At 37.7% G+C, this 14,787-nt stretch overlaps 1 protein-coding gene across 2 annotated transcripts in view; it reads left to right on the top strand.

Annotated features, from left to right (window-relative positions):
• Positions 1-216: 216 nt before the first annotated feature.
• The window catches only part of TRAK2 (trafficking kinesin protein 2), a 55,400-nt gene continuing 40,829 nt past the window's right edge, over positions 217-14,787 (top strand). Inside the window, exons 1-2 of one of the 2 annotated variants that reach the window (XM_025039424.1) lie at positions 217-460; positions 8,168-8,230. The gene's annotated coding sequence lies outside the window, so the exon portion shown is untranslated. The remainder of the gene's footprint in view (positions 461-8,167; positions 8,231-14,787) is intronic. The other variant, XM_015596674.2, reaches the window with a different exon arrangement.

Below are 14,787 nucleotides of genomic sequence, written 5' to 3'. Positions count from 1 at the left end.
ACTCTGCCCCAGCCCCAGGCAATCTCCCGGGACGGGTTTCGCCCCACCCCGACCCCAGGGTCGCGGCCCCGCCTCCCGCCCCAGGGCCAGGCAGCTGGGGGGCGGGGTCTTCGAGCGTGGGGGCGGGGCAGAGGCGAAACTACATCATTAGAAGGCGAGGGGGCGGGGCCAACAGGCAGGAAACTACAATTCCCAGCAGGTCCTGCGCTAGCCGTGGAGGCTGCTGGGCGAGTGGGTTTCCTATGCTCTTTCCCAATTGCGTGGGGACTGCTATTGACCTGGCGTCTCTGCAAAACCCAAGTCGCCGAGTAATGATGTGAAGTCGCCCGCCCATCCTTGCCACGCCCGAGTGGTTACTGGTGGCGGTGGCCGCTCGGCTGCTGCTCTCAGGCTGCCACCGCTTTAGAGGCTTCTCCCTAAGGGAGTGCGGGCGAAGGAAGGAGGACTCCGAGCTATTCCTGTGAGTAACCTTCCCGCGCACGACCCGAACTTGTCCTTGCCAACTTCCCCTAAAAGCAGAGGAGCTTCCCCTCCCCGCGCTCTTCCCGGTCCTCGGAGGTCACGCGCGGACACCACAGCCAAAGGCTGTGTACGGGAGGGCTGGATCCTCGCCGGGTCCCTGTCTGACAGTGAGAAGTGTGGGTTTCTCAAGTGTAGGTGCGAAGTGATGGGCTCTGGGCTGTGGCCTCCAAGTTTACCCCACCTCTGAGGATTGGCAGCATCTCATCCTCTGCGGGACAGTATCCACTGAGAGCCCCATCCCTGAGCGATGAGCGGCTTTAGTGTCTGGCGATAAACGTTAAGCCTCGGTCGCCATCTGTGATGTGAGCGAGAAGAGAGGGATTTTGAAAGGACTCTTCCTATGCCGAGTTGAGTTCGGCTTTTCTTGCAATAGAATTTGAACACGTCTTTTAAAAGAAACAGTCGACTTTAGTTTCAAACGTAAATAATGGATATTGACAGCTGTTGTTTTTTGTACCAGATTTCAGGGTCATAATAATAGTGGTGAACTCAGTTACTTGCCCACGAACCTTTTATTTAAACCTGCAGTTTCTGCGCTGGAAAATAAAACAACAATAAAACAGAAAACCAGTAACTTCACTGGAAGTTCATTAGGCTAGAGTGGACCATAAGAATAACGTGAAATGGACTCTTCCAGTTTTTAAAAATATTTCAGTAAATTTTTCCCGACCTTCAAACCTTTGCTGTAGAATTGGATGTCTGAGCTACAGTGATCTACAAATAGCATGTAATGGTGGTGAGGTGACACTTCAGATCAAGTTGTGAAGGACAGTTGGTGGTGAGAAAGGGCAGGGATGAAGCCATTTTATCATCTCAGCATTCATCCAGCTTTCTATTTTTAAAATTAAGTAATGTTCAGCAAGTCCTAGACATTCAGCAAGCACACACTTTATGAAGGACAGTGTTTGTTATTTTACAGATTTTTGTTCATATGATGGAAGGGGCCCGAAAGAACAATCATTTGAGTACTTTCAATCAGCTAGGCACCCCAGTTATGAGCTCTACATACATTAACTCACTTAATCACTATAATAATCTTTTTGCACAAATCTGAGGCTCAGAGAAATTAAGTGAAGATTCAAACCTAGATTTGCCTTGCAACAAAGTTACAGGTCAGGTAATTTGTACCTACTTCAGAAATTACCTTCAAGATTGGATGATTAAAAAGTATTTCCTGGTGTTATTTTCTAATACTGGCCCCTATACTCTTTGGACATCTAGAATAAATCTGAACTCCTGCTTTAGTCCTTTTGAAGAAGTCGTTCTCTCAGCTTGCAATTCCTGCCCTCCAGTGAACTGCTCGTTAAGACCCTAAAAGCTCATTCCAAATCCACCTTATTTTATTTATGTAAGACATCATAGGATTGGATTTCATCTCAAAGGTCCTTTCTGGTTCAAAGGTTTGTTGAATCTACAATTGAAAATATGAGCAAGAAATGTTATTCTTCACTGAAAATGGTTAACACCTGTAGTCACGAAGAGTAGAAAAACTTGTTTTTTAAAAATTTTACTTCAGCACCCAAATTATGTTAAACATCAATATAAGGAATGAGACAGATTATTTCATGTTTATTTTATGCTGTTTATATCACTCATGCCAATCTTTGAACCTCATTAGTTACCATTCTATTTAGTTGGTAGGAAATCTGAGGCATTACAGTAATACATTTAAAATGACTTAGGAATTAAAGGAACTAAATTATTCATGGTTTCCACACATTTGTTCAGATCTGCAGTGTTCATGTAAAAATAGGAAACATTAATGTAATACTATGTGTTAGATACCCATCTAACTGTTTTAACTGTGTTAACTTATCCTCACAGAAGCACCATGAGGTGTTTTTTAAATTGTATTTATTGGGGTAACATTGGCTAATAACATATAAATTTCAGGTGGCCTCCGAGTTTACCCCACTTTATAATACATCATCTGTATACTCTTGTGTGCTTACCACCCAAAGTCTAGTTTCCTTACATCACCTTGTATTTGACCCCCTTTACCCTCTTCGTCCTGCCCCACTTCCCTTCTCCTCTGGTAACCACCATACTGTTGTCTGTATCTATGAGTTTGTTTCGTTCGTTCCTTGGTGCTTTTTGTTTTACATCCCACATGTGAGTGAAATATGGTTCTTGTCCTTTTTTGTCTGTCTTATACTTTAAGGGAAATTAAATCAAAACCATAATGAGATACTACCTCACACCCATTAGAATTGCTGTTATCAATAAGACAAATTACAAGTATTAGAATGGAGAGAAAAAGGAACCCTCACACACTGCTGGTGGGAATGTAAATTGATGCTGCCACTATGGAAAACAGTATGGAGGTTCCTCAAAGAATAGAACTACCGTATGACCCAGCAATTCCTCTTTTGGGTATCCAGCTGCAAAATTTGAAAACACTTATTTGTAAAGATATATATTCCCCTATGTTCACTGCAGCATTATTTACAACAGCCGAGACATGGAAATAACCCGTGTCCTTCAACATGACTGGATAAAGAAGATGTGGTACATATAAATAATAGAATACTACTCAGCCATAAAAAAGATGAAATATTGTCAATTGCGACAACATGGATGGATCTTAAGAGTATCAGGCTAGGTGAAATAAGTCAGACAGAACAGGTGTTTTTATACATAGGCAACTGAAGCAGAGGATATATTAACATACACAAGGTCATTTGGCTACAAAATGGTGGAACTGGATCTCAACCCCAGGCAATCTCAGAATCTTTACTCTTAACATGTATTGACCATCTACTACTGTATATCAACCCCCCAACTGGATACTTTTATTATAATTAGGTCATTTGTCTTTACAACTACCTTATATAGAATGGAAGTTTAGCATTTAGTGACTTGCCCAAAGTCAGACGATAATTAAGTGATATAGCCAGGATTTGAACCCCCGCTTGCCTTTCTTCAAAGTGTGTGTTCTCTCTCCTACTTTCTCAATAATCAAATCTTTATTAGATAATTTTCAGTGGGCTAGACATAGTGCTAAGTGCTATGGATTTAGTCTCTGCTCTTAAGAAATCGAATCTGAAGAGAGAAAAAGACAATTGTGATGCTGTGTTTATAGGACAGCAGCATACAGAGAACAGCATACAAACGTACTATGGGAACGCAGAGAAAGAGCACTGAAATCTGCCTAGGGTGGGAAGGCTTGTGCCAGTCTTAGAAGAACAAACGGGAATTAGCCTGGACAAAGAAAAGGAGAAGAGGTTATTATGAGCTGAATTCTGACCCTCCAAAATTCAAATATTGAAGACCTAACCCCCGTAACCTCAGAATGTGACTGTCTTTGGAGCTATGTCTCTTAAAGTAATGATTAAGTTAAAACGAGGACTTTAGCGTGGATCGTAATCCATACTGACTGGTGCCCTTATAAGAAGGGAACTTGGGACACTAAAAGAGACACCAGGGATGTGCGCGCAGAGAAAAAACTATGTGAGGATACATGGAGAAGGTGGCCCTCTACAAGCCTGAAAAGAAACAAAACCTGCCAACACTTTGATCCTGGACTTCTAGCATCCAGAACTGTGAGAAAATAAATTTCTGTTGTTTAAGCTACCTAGTCTGTGGGATTTTGTTAAGGTAGCCCTAGCAGACTAATACAGGAATGTTCTAAGCTAAAGAAATGACATACAAACAGCCTTTGAAGTGTGGCCAGGTGATTAGTTTTTGTGGTGAGAGGTGTTGAGAGATGAAGCTAGAGACTAGGCTGGAGACATCTTAGGACAATTTTGTATGAGATGCTAAGTTTAAACTTTCTCCTAAGGAAATGGAATGGAGAAGGTTTGTAGCAGTGGAAAAACATTAGATCTGCATTTTAGAAAGATTACTCTGCGAGCCTTATGGAGGGTAGATTCAAGGGGCTAAGACCGCAGGCAAGGAGACTAATTAGGTATCTATTGCCACAGGAAGCTCAACTAAATATTTTCTCAAAATATTGAAATGTCAAACTAAAACAGAACCATTGCTAACATAAAGATTTAAAAAGGCACAGCTAATCCTTAGGGTGTCCATTCAGAAGATTTAGGAAGAATTTGTATATACTTGATTTGTGCCTAGAAACTGGCTTTGCTTTTGACATTTTGCTTTTCCTAAAGAAAACTTTAATCAACTACCATAGAATACTCATTGTTTTTCCACTGCATTTAATAGACACTTTTATGGTGCTTACACTGTTCCAAGCTAAGCCCTCTGACAGCCTTATGAAATATCTATTATTATTATCTATTTATTTGTCTTCAGAGTCTTTGCTCTTAAACATTATACTGTGCTGTCGCCATATATTATTAAGATCTTCAACTATCTATTAAAGGAGGAGGGTGGAATACAAAAACAAATTGGGCACGATTTCCATAGGGAATGTACAGTTTATCAGAGGAGATAAGGAACAGCCATAAGTGCTTTTTTTTTTAAAGTGTTTTGGAGAAAAGTAGAAAGTATTGAAAGGCAGTGCTTACTTTGAGTTGGGGCTTCTGAGAAAGCTTGGTGGAAATGTGGCATTTAAACTGGGTGTGAAGAATGCTAGATTTTGGATACGTAGAAAGGAGAGAAGACATGAAAGGTAGAAGCAATAGTATGAACAAAGTTATAGGATTGGAAATGTACTGGTATATCTAGGAAACTAGTAAATATCATTCTTTGTTTTGGCTGGAATATATTGTGTGGCTGGAGAGGCCAGTTTAGGGTGGGAGGACAGCACATATCTGGGAAAGAGAACTCTTAGGGAGTGAGGGGCAAGAAAAATTATGAGGTTTTAAACCAAATGATTGCAGTGTGTACTAGATGTCATTATCTTTTAGGAGAGAATAAAGTTAATCTAGTCCCAACTCATCAGTAACAAGTCCTGTCTTCACTGTCTCACAAATCCCTTTTACTGTTTCCATTCACCTTGTTTATGCCTTTGTTACAATAATTCAGGCATAGTGTGGTAAAATTTCTTAATTATTTTTCAGTCTCTATTCTCTCCATTTCTTAAATTTATCCTGTATTCTGACTCCAGATTTATTTCTCAGATGGCACTTTCCATTTAGAAACTTGTTCCCTGTGGGATCAAATTCAGATTTCTTAATCTGAGCTAGTCAAATTTAAAGCTCCAAGTTCTTTCTCCATAATCATTCCCACTTAAATTGGTCTGTACACTGCTGCCAAACTGGTTTTGTCTGCTCTTTGCTTTAGGGCCTCTTTTTCCTTTGTCTTCCCTACCAGACACCCCCATTTTCACTATCCAAATCTTTCCATCCTTGAGGAACCCACTTAAATCTTACTCCTATGAGTATGAAGCCAGACCACTTTGGCTAGAAAAGAGCTCCCCACTCATTGACTATCTATAGGAGAGTTCTGTTCTATTACTTACTAAACACTTAATAAATCTTGCAGTGTTATCTTGTTTTCTTAAATTTCTTTAGATCATTTGATCTTAGATCAAATGTTTATTTTGAAATCATTAGAGCTCTTACCAGTTGATCTTAGATTTCTTAGATCTTTGATCTCTCTTAGGGCAGAGGCTATTGTATACTGCTATTTACCTCTTTTTGATACTTTGAGTTTAATTCAAGAGGCATTTATTGAAAACTGTCCAATAAACAGCTAATTGATTGAATAGTTAATTGAGGTCATTTTATTGAAGTTTGTTTTATAACTGGCCTCTTAATTTGTAATGTTCTGACTTTATTTCTAGCTTTACTATTGACTCACATAACCTTAGGGATAACCTATTTTATCATCTTGTTTTGTGGTTTATTCATGTTAGAAAATAAGCATACAAAGTCTACTCGTGGTATAGACGTGGAACTAATTCATGTTGTAAAGATCATTAAGGTCTTTGAAGCTTATCCATATATCTCTGTCAGTGGTTGCCAAACTTTGAGCTCTTTCTCTTTAGAAAGCTTTCTGACAAGTCATGAACAAGGAAGCAATAGTTCAAATAAAATAGAGTCTATTTTAAGAGCATTACACTATGTTGTGTAACAATGGAGTTGATAAATTATGTGTGTTAATGGTGAAAAAATTCACCCACCAGTTCAGTTAATAGTTCATTTCAACAAAAAATATTTATTGAGTTGCTTGAGCTCCTGCTATTGTATTGCCATTCTGATTAGCAAGGAGGAGGAAAGGGAGAAGATAGAACCTTTCCCCTTCCAAGGAGTAAATTGTAACATATATGTTGTGAAAGAAACAAATTAGATGCTGAATTAGAAAATAAAGATGGCAGAGGAGGCTACTTTAGATCAGGTCGACTAGTAACTTCTCCCTGAGGCTGACTTTTCAGCCGAGACCCGAAGGATGAGAAGTAGTTACCATATAAAGAACAAGAGGGGAGAGTATTCCAGGTCCAGTGAACAGTTACAAAGGCCCAGAGATAGGAGAGAGTGTGATGAGGAAGTGAAAAGGAATGACGAAAGGTTTGTGTCTCTGTGGCTGGGTATGAGCAAGGAAGACAGTGCTACAAGATGAGGGACAAGTAGTCAGAGGACAGACTAGGCCAGACCTTGGAGACTATGATTTGAAATGTGGATTTTATTCTAGATATCATGGGAACCCTTGATTTTTTTTTTTTAAAGGCGTTTAGTTTTAAAAACATTATTCTTGTTGCCTTATGGGGAATAGAAAGGAATAAGAGATTAACATTGAGTCCTGTTAGGAGGTTGGTTCATAGTCTAAGAGATGTTAATGGCTTGAATTACGAGATGAAGAGGGGATGAAGAGAAGTGGGTAAACTTGAGATGTATTTTGGTATTAGACTGCACAGGATTTGGTGATGGATTGGATGTGGCAAGGTGAGAGAAAGGAGGCATCTAGTATTCAACAGATCAATTTACGGGATCATAATCAGCCTGTGAGAAATTGGAGTGGAGCTCAGGAAGAAATCTGGTCTGAAGAGCCAGACTGGGAGTTATTAACACTAAAGAAGTTTTTGATCTCTGGTAGTGATTGGTTTGCACAATTTGTAGGTAAACGAAAACTGGCAACAATAAAGAACTTGGTCACAATGGGAACTCTGGGAAACACCAGCATTTAAAGATCAAGAGGAGAGAGCTCCGTGATCCGGTGAAGGGATCTGAGAATGAGCATTCATTGTAAGATGTGGGCTCCAGGAGAGCCACAGAAGAGTTGAAGCAGGGAGTAGTCCACAGTATTGAACCAGAGATGACATGAGATAACAACTAAGAAGGGATGATTAGATTGGTTAGCAGAGACTTTCGTGACTGTGAAGGGAAAGCAAATTCAGGAAAAATCAGATTGTAATGGTTAAGGTATGAATGAAAAATGGAGAAAAAAGAATGAGAGCAAATACTCTTTAAAGAAGTATGGCTGAGGACAGAGGACATTAGCTAAAGGGGAACGTTCTTGGGGAAGGGAGATTTTAAAATTTCATTTTATCTGTTTTTAATAAAATGGAAGATTTGAGCATGATAATAGGCCAAGGAAGAGGGCGAAGCTATTGGAAGATAGGAATAACCAATGGAGCGAAGTTTAGAGAAAGTAGGAGTAGAGACTTTTAAGTGAGATATATTTCATTGTTTTTTGTTTTGTTTTTTGTTTTTTTTTAACTGGGTGGACATGTACACATGGTAGAAAAATTGAAAGGTGTATGATAAAAAATAAGTTTCTCTCCCCTTTTGTCTTCCAGACACCCAGGTCCTCTTACTGCTAAGAGGATTGCTAAGTGACACTCCCATCAACAAGTGTGCAAGTATGTGATTGAGAGTATGTTTGTACTTAACTCTCAGAGTTTGAAGAGAAAGCTAGCTGTAGATTATGTGGATGTATTAGTGGGAGGAATAAGAGTAGAGTAATAGAGAACAGTTAGGGATTCAGAGATGAGTAAGAAAGGTGTGGTATGGAATTGTCTCAGAAAAGGACATTTAAGAGGATAATGGAGGGCATGCCTATGGTGTAAGGCCAGGTTTATGACTAAATTTGCAGCAGTTTCACATGGTTTGCAACCTTTTCAGGAGAACTTAACTGCTTCTTTATATTTAAAATGCATGTCACCTTAGAAAATGGACTTCTCAAAAATTCAACACTTATGTAAAATAAATACATGTTTGGGGTCCAAGCACCAAAGCTCTGCTTTCTGCCCTTACTGCTTTCAGCCATAGGCATGTTGTATGTGGTGCTTGGGGTTATTCAGGCCAGTGGTGTAAATCAAAACAAAGAGAAGTTTGTTGGTTAAGAAAGAGCACTCTCTGTCTGAAGGAAGAAAGAAGGAAGAGGACACTGGAAACCGACTAAAATGTCTCTGAGAGGTACTCCTGTTCCCAAAGTGCATAATTTAATCACTTAAAAAATTTTTTTCCCCCCAGTCATTCTTATCATTTTAGCTAGTATTAGGATAAATCACTGAACTTGTTTGTTTTTAGTCACAAAATCAAAAGACTACAAAAGAGACTTACATTAGCAATTGTGAGATTTTTTAAATAGATATATGATCACTTCTCATTTCATGTAGGCTTATTTTAAATGCATTTTATAAACAGCTGCAGATGCTCTTGGTGGAAAACATGATAAAACTAAGCAATGAGCCAGAAATTCAGCTTTAGCTTGCCTATGAAATTGACAACCAGTTCTTTTCAGTTATTACAAGAAAAGTGGGTACTGTTTTACTGCTATAAAAATGATAAATCACCCTTTTAACACCAAACTCTTATATAGAGTTTTTCATAAAGTAAATACAATGTTTTATTTAAGATGGTCAATCTTAGCTTGATTTGGTTTTTTAAGGCAATTCATTTAGTTGATGTTGGGCTGAAATATATTAATAATCACTTTTGTTCATTAAATTACTTCTATAATTCAGTATATTGACATTTTTAATCACTAAGCTTATAGTTAGGCATGTATTATAAGCCTACTATGTTGCTTTTAGGTTGGGGGCATACAAAAATAAGGTACCTTCATTCAAGGAGCTCACAGTGTAGTAAGGAAGAGAGTGAGCACATAGTCTTCTGGGAGCATTTAAGAGGAGAGTCGGTAAAAGCTGATTAAGGAGCAAAAGCACAATGAAAAATTTTAAGATGTCCTAAACATTTTTTTTCCATGTTTGTAATCCACTTCATATTACTCTATAGTGATTAAGAGTAAAATTCTCACAAAAGAGAAGTAGACCTATACTTTTCTTGGGAGATAGTAAAGAAAGGCCAGAATGTATTCATAGCCAGCCTAGGAGAAAGAATACCAGGTGAGAAAAGCTCTCGGTGACAGTGCCAAAGAGACTTAAGCCAACTAAATCTCTAGTGCTGGAGGGATGAAAGAAAGATGTACTTGAGGAACCAGCCAAGGGCAGAAAAACAGGTCCTAAGGTTCAGTCTCAAGCAGACACCTTCTGGGTTCTCTGATAACCGGTTATCTGGTTTCTCATCCAACAGCGGTTTAGAAATGGGAGAGGCACAGTGGCAACAGTAAAGTGTAATGGTTGATAACCTCACAGTGAAGCAGAAAAGAAAATTAGAAGTAGACTTAAAATCTGAAGAAAAAAAATATTATCAGTTTGAGACCATTCAGTGCAGGGAGAGAGCTCTTTAAAAGCTTGTAATCCTGGAGGCTATCACTGTTGGAATTATATTATAATATAGTAATCGCTTGGTCATCAATGACCCTGAGTCATCAAATTCTTTCAGTCTATTCTATCTAAGGACTTTTCTCCCTACTTCAATAGCAGTTTGTTGGACTTTTCCTATTACCATGTCTTAACTTTAGGGGGAAAACATCTTACTACCAATGTTTGCAAAATAAAAAAAACTTGGCAGGTCGCGGCGGGTTGGGGGGGTTTGTATTAAAGATTTTGTGCTTTTTGCCACAGTGTTTTCAAACACATCCCTAGGGAATGTTTGTAGCTTCAGTGTTACTGGTGGGCTTAATTAACATAGCCCTGCACATACATGCACACCTCTTACTGAAACCGGTGAGAGGCCTATGTAGATTTTTGTAAATTGGGCTAAGAAAGCCTTCAGTTTTCAAACGCTGTAACAGTCTTACGTTTCTTGTGTAGTTCTGTTTTTCTCCCTGCTTCAGATTGCAATGATGTAACCTGACTACAGATTGATTCGTTCAACCGATGTTTATTGAATGCATGGCATTTGCAAGATATTACAATATAGGTGGACTTAATTTATTGGAATAAGGATTTATTTTGGTCTATATTCCACTTATTTTAGCAGCTTAGAACAAGTAACAGAATTATTCCCAATTTACGGCAATACATCTGTATTATTTTCTTGATACTGTAGAGTAGTCCATCTAAAGACAAAATCAAACTCAGATTTGGAGTTGTCTTATTAAAGAAACACCATACATAAAAACAGATCATTCTGCTTCATTGTAAATACAATCAACTTTGAGATCGGTTGATTCATTTTTAAAAGCAGATATAAAGCATATAAGAAATTAGGGGCTTGTCTTTATTTTCTTTTTCAGAATTCAACACATGTGTTTTACAAAGTGGAGAGGATTGTTTTAGAATTATCTCTGAGGCCTTTTCACACTACACACATTCCCAGTCCACCACACTTGCAAGTCTCCTGCCAGTAGAGCTCAGAGGTTAGAGCCCACAGCTTTGGAAGAACACAGTCTTAGGTTTGATTCTTGCTTTTATAAGTTAATTAACCTCTAAGCTTCAATTTCCCTTCTCTGTGAAACTGTGACAATAATATCCACATCATGGAGTTATTGTGAGGATCGAAAAAGATCATGCACATAAAGCACCTAAGTGCCTGGCACATAGTATGTTTTCCATCAGTGTTAGCTATTATTAAGAAAGACTGAATTTGGAACAGAATTGAGATTACTTCTTTATCACATATTTTCCATTTGAAACACAGAGCTCTTCTGTCTTATTATCAATTGTTTAACCATTATAAACTGATCTTAGAAAACTGCTGTAGTGCTAGTTTCATTTGCTATATTCTACAGCAAAGTCGTGAGTTTAACAAAGAGGTTCTAGTTTTTTGTTTTTAGTGTCAAAAGAGCTAGTTTATTCTCAGGAAAAGTCTCACAAGGCAGTAGTGTCTCTTTGGTTGTTCAGGTCTGGAAACCGAAGTTTTCTCAGTGTATTCAGTGTTGACTAGGACTGGTGGAAAAGATACACGAAGCAAACTCACTAAAGAATGGTAAACAGGCCAGGGTGTCTGCTCTTAATATATAGAACTGTCAAGTGAACTACATGATTTGATTCCCATAGTTAGTATATTTTTCCCTTATAGGAAAATCTTCATGAGAAACCAAGTTACCAGAAGTTTTTTCGTGTATGTGCATTTAGAAGTGGAAGACATTTGAAGCATAAGGCATAGGGTGCTAAGGGAACGGGGAGGGGTGGGCTGAGTAGCAATATGCATTTGGAGAGGCACACTAGCTCAGAGTAGAGAGGGCTGAAGCTGGAGGGTCAGGTGGGAAGCTGCTGCAGTAGCCAGGGACTGACCGAGAGAAGAGCTTGAATAAGACCATCGCATTAGGCTTGGAGAATAATTGACAGGAATTGGTAACTACGTGGAAAACAGGGATTGAAGAGAAGAAAGATGGCTCTTAGATTTTCGGCTCTGCTGATCAGGTAAATTGAAAATATTAACTTGTTAGTAAAACAAGAAAAAACAGATTTTTTTCTTGGGAGAAGGATAATGAGTTCATTTTAGAATATGGTAAATTTATGGTATTAATTATAGGTTGATATTGTGAGTTCCAGTTTAAAGTTAAGAAATGCCCATTTGAGCTGAAGATTGAGACTTGGGGAGTGATTATCATATAATTGGAAAGTAAGGCCTTTGAAGTAGATGAGATTTCTGAGGAGAGAAAAGAGAGGGCCTTTGATAAAATCTGAAGAACTGGGGCTATTAGCTATTAAAGGCAGGTGGAGGCAGAGGGTTCCTAAATTTCCTCAGCCACCTAGTAACTGTATCTGTCAATCTCCTTTGAGAATCTAATCTCCTGAATCGCAGATAGCTAACAGCTGTATCTTTAAAAATTTATTTGTTATTTGGTTCCTGAATTTCACTGGCAAATAAAATCATCCATTATAAGTCAGTTCCCCCTCAAAAGGTAACCTTGTCTTGAAGTCATGGAATTGATTGTGGAAACTGGTTTGGAAAATGAGTCTTATGTCTAAACCATAATATACTTTGAGTGTTTCTTGCCTAATAGAATTACGTTACTAAAATGGTTATATATCTTAGATATGTGGATTTCTAGAATCATTCTAGAATTATATATGTTTATAAATATATTTATATACTATTCTATTTTGATCATCACTCCACCCCCATTTTAAGTTACACCCTGTTCCTGGTAATATAAGATTGCATGCCCTGGTGCCACTGATTACTTTGTTGATCTGAAGAGCTATATTACCTACAGTTTTTCTTTTGGAACCTTTGGAAACTTCTGTTTCTGAAGGCTTGAAGTATTATAAGTTGGAAATAACTGAAAGATTTAGGACCATCTTAAGCCTCCAAAAGCAAGTTTATATTTGATTTTTAGAGAGGACAAAAAGAAATGAGGACAGATTTTCTATCCTTAAATTATTTCTGTTTTTAAATTTTCTGTTTACTATGTGAAAGTGTTGCTTCAAGGGGTCTTCTGAGCTATTTGATTTGAAGATAAGTCCTGAAGAGCAGATTAAGCAGTAATACTCAAATTTGCCAGCAAGATTTATATATTTTCAGTTTATTTCTTAATCTGTGAAGTGTTTGTAAATTTTCAGGTGATGGTATCTCTTGATGTAATCTACTACCTAAATTTTGCAAGTCAACATTGAAAAAAAATGCTTTCTGATTTGGTGGGAAAGGATTTATTTGGCTTCAGAAGTATAGTACATACTTCAGTACCCACAGAATCTGTTGTATGAAATGCCTCTGTTCAAGATGTTTCCTCCATTTTGGGTTAAGAGAACAGGAAATCCACAAACTCTATGATGCCATTTACTCTGTTTCTCATTTTTGAGGGCATATAATTGTTTTTTTCCTTTTTTAAAACCAGTACTTCAGTCAAAAGGACATAATTTTCTATGTTTTAAAAAAGATTTAAAAGATAATAGCTATGATGATTTATAAATTCTTGACAGCAACTGCTCTTGTGAACAGATATTTTAATATGTCTGTAACTCAAATGTCAGCTGAGTGTCCAGACTTTAAGAGCTAAATAGTTGGCTTGAACCTTCAGTTTCATGTTATAGAGAATCCAGAACCCTCCCTAATTTCTGTAAATTCCTGGTGTTCTTGTGGCTTCTGAATTACTGCCATCTGGATGGGACTTCTGTCCCTTTTCTTCTTTCTCCTTCTCCAGAGAAAGGAAAAAAGTTATCTCTTTAGTCTTATGCGGAGGCTTTTAACCTTTCTTTTGATGCTATAAGGCCTCACCTTCTACCATAAGTGGATTTTTTGTGTATTTTTCCAAACAAAAAGCATTTCTTTCCTCAGAGGAGCTCTGTAGTCCTCTGTTAAGCTGATGAAATGTACACCTTATTAGGTATGACTTGAGAAAAATAACCCTTCAAGTATCTTGTTTTCTCCATTTATCCAACTTTCATTTATTTAAATAGTTTATACTAAACTCAGTCTCCCTTCTTTGGAAGTTATAAGAAAACTCTATCTTGAAAAAGCTTTTGCAGTGTTAAAATAGCGTTGTATAGCTCTTTTGCCACATGGTACAGAGAAGATAGTGCTCTCTTAAAAGGATACAGAATTTTAGACAGAATTTAAGGTTGCTCTTTCTTTTAGAGAAAAATAAATCGACTATTTTATGAATACGAGGCTGAAGTCTACCCTTTTGAGGTTTATGTTTAGTATTTTTGATTTATTTTCTATCCCATTTCCTCTGACTAAACTACCGTATGACACTACTAAATTATTTTTGACTGCAAAATAATAATGTGCTTTGTTTTTCATATTTCTAAGCTGATCATGATCTTTTATAGAAATGAGATTGAAAGAAGTTGGTAGTGGGAACAGATATAAAACTAGGGATGTATCAATAACAGTCAATGCTAATTTAAGGATTTTTTAAATATCTAATATCTCCTTTGATACTCATTGTCACTCTGGGACATCAAGTGGAGTTCCTGTCTAGAAGTAGAGTTTTGAAAAGATAATGTTGATATATCTTATTTGTGGCATTTTCTATGAGGTTGGTATCATTGTAGTCTTATTCTGTGGTGTGGAAATACCATGATTTAGAGTATAGACCAGAGGTCAGCAAACTACAGCTTGTGGGCCAAATCCAGCCAGTTTTGTAATAAGCTAAGAATGGTTTTTACATTTTTAA

The sequence above is a fragment of the Pteropus alecto genome, unplaced genomic scaffold, assembly GCF_000325575.1.
Source record: "Pteropus alecto unplaced genomic scaffold, ASM32557v1 scaffold3, whole genome shotgun sequence".
Lineage (NCBI taxonomy): Eukaryota > Metazoa > Chordata > Mammalia > Chiroptera > Pteropodidae > Pteropus > Pteropus alecto.
This window is presented reverse-complemented; position numbering and strand designations above follow the sequence as displayed.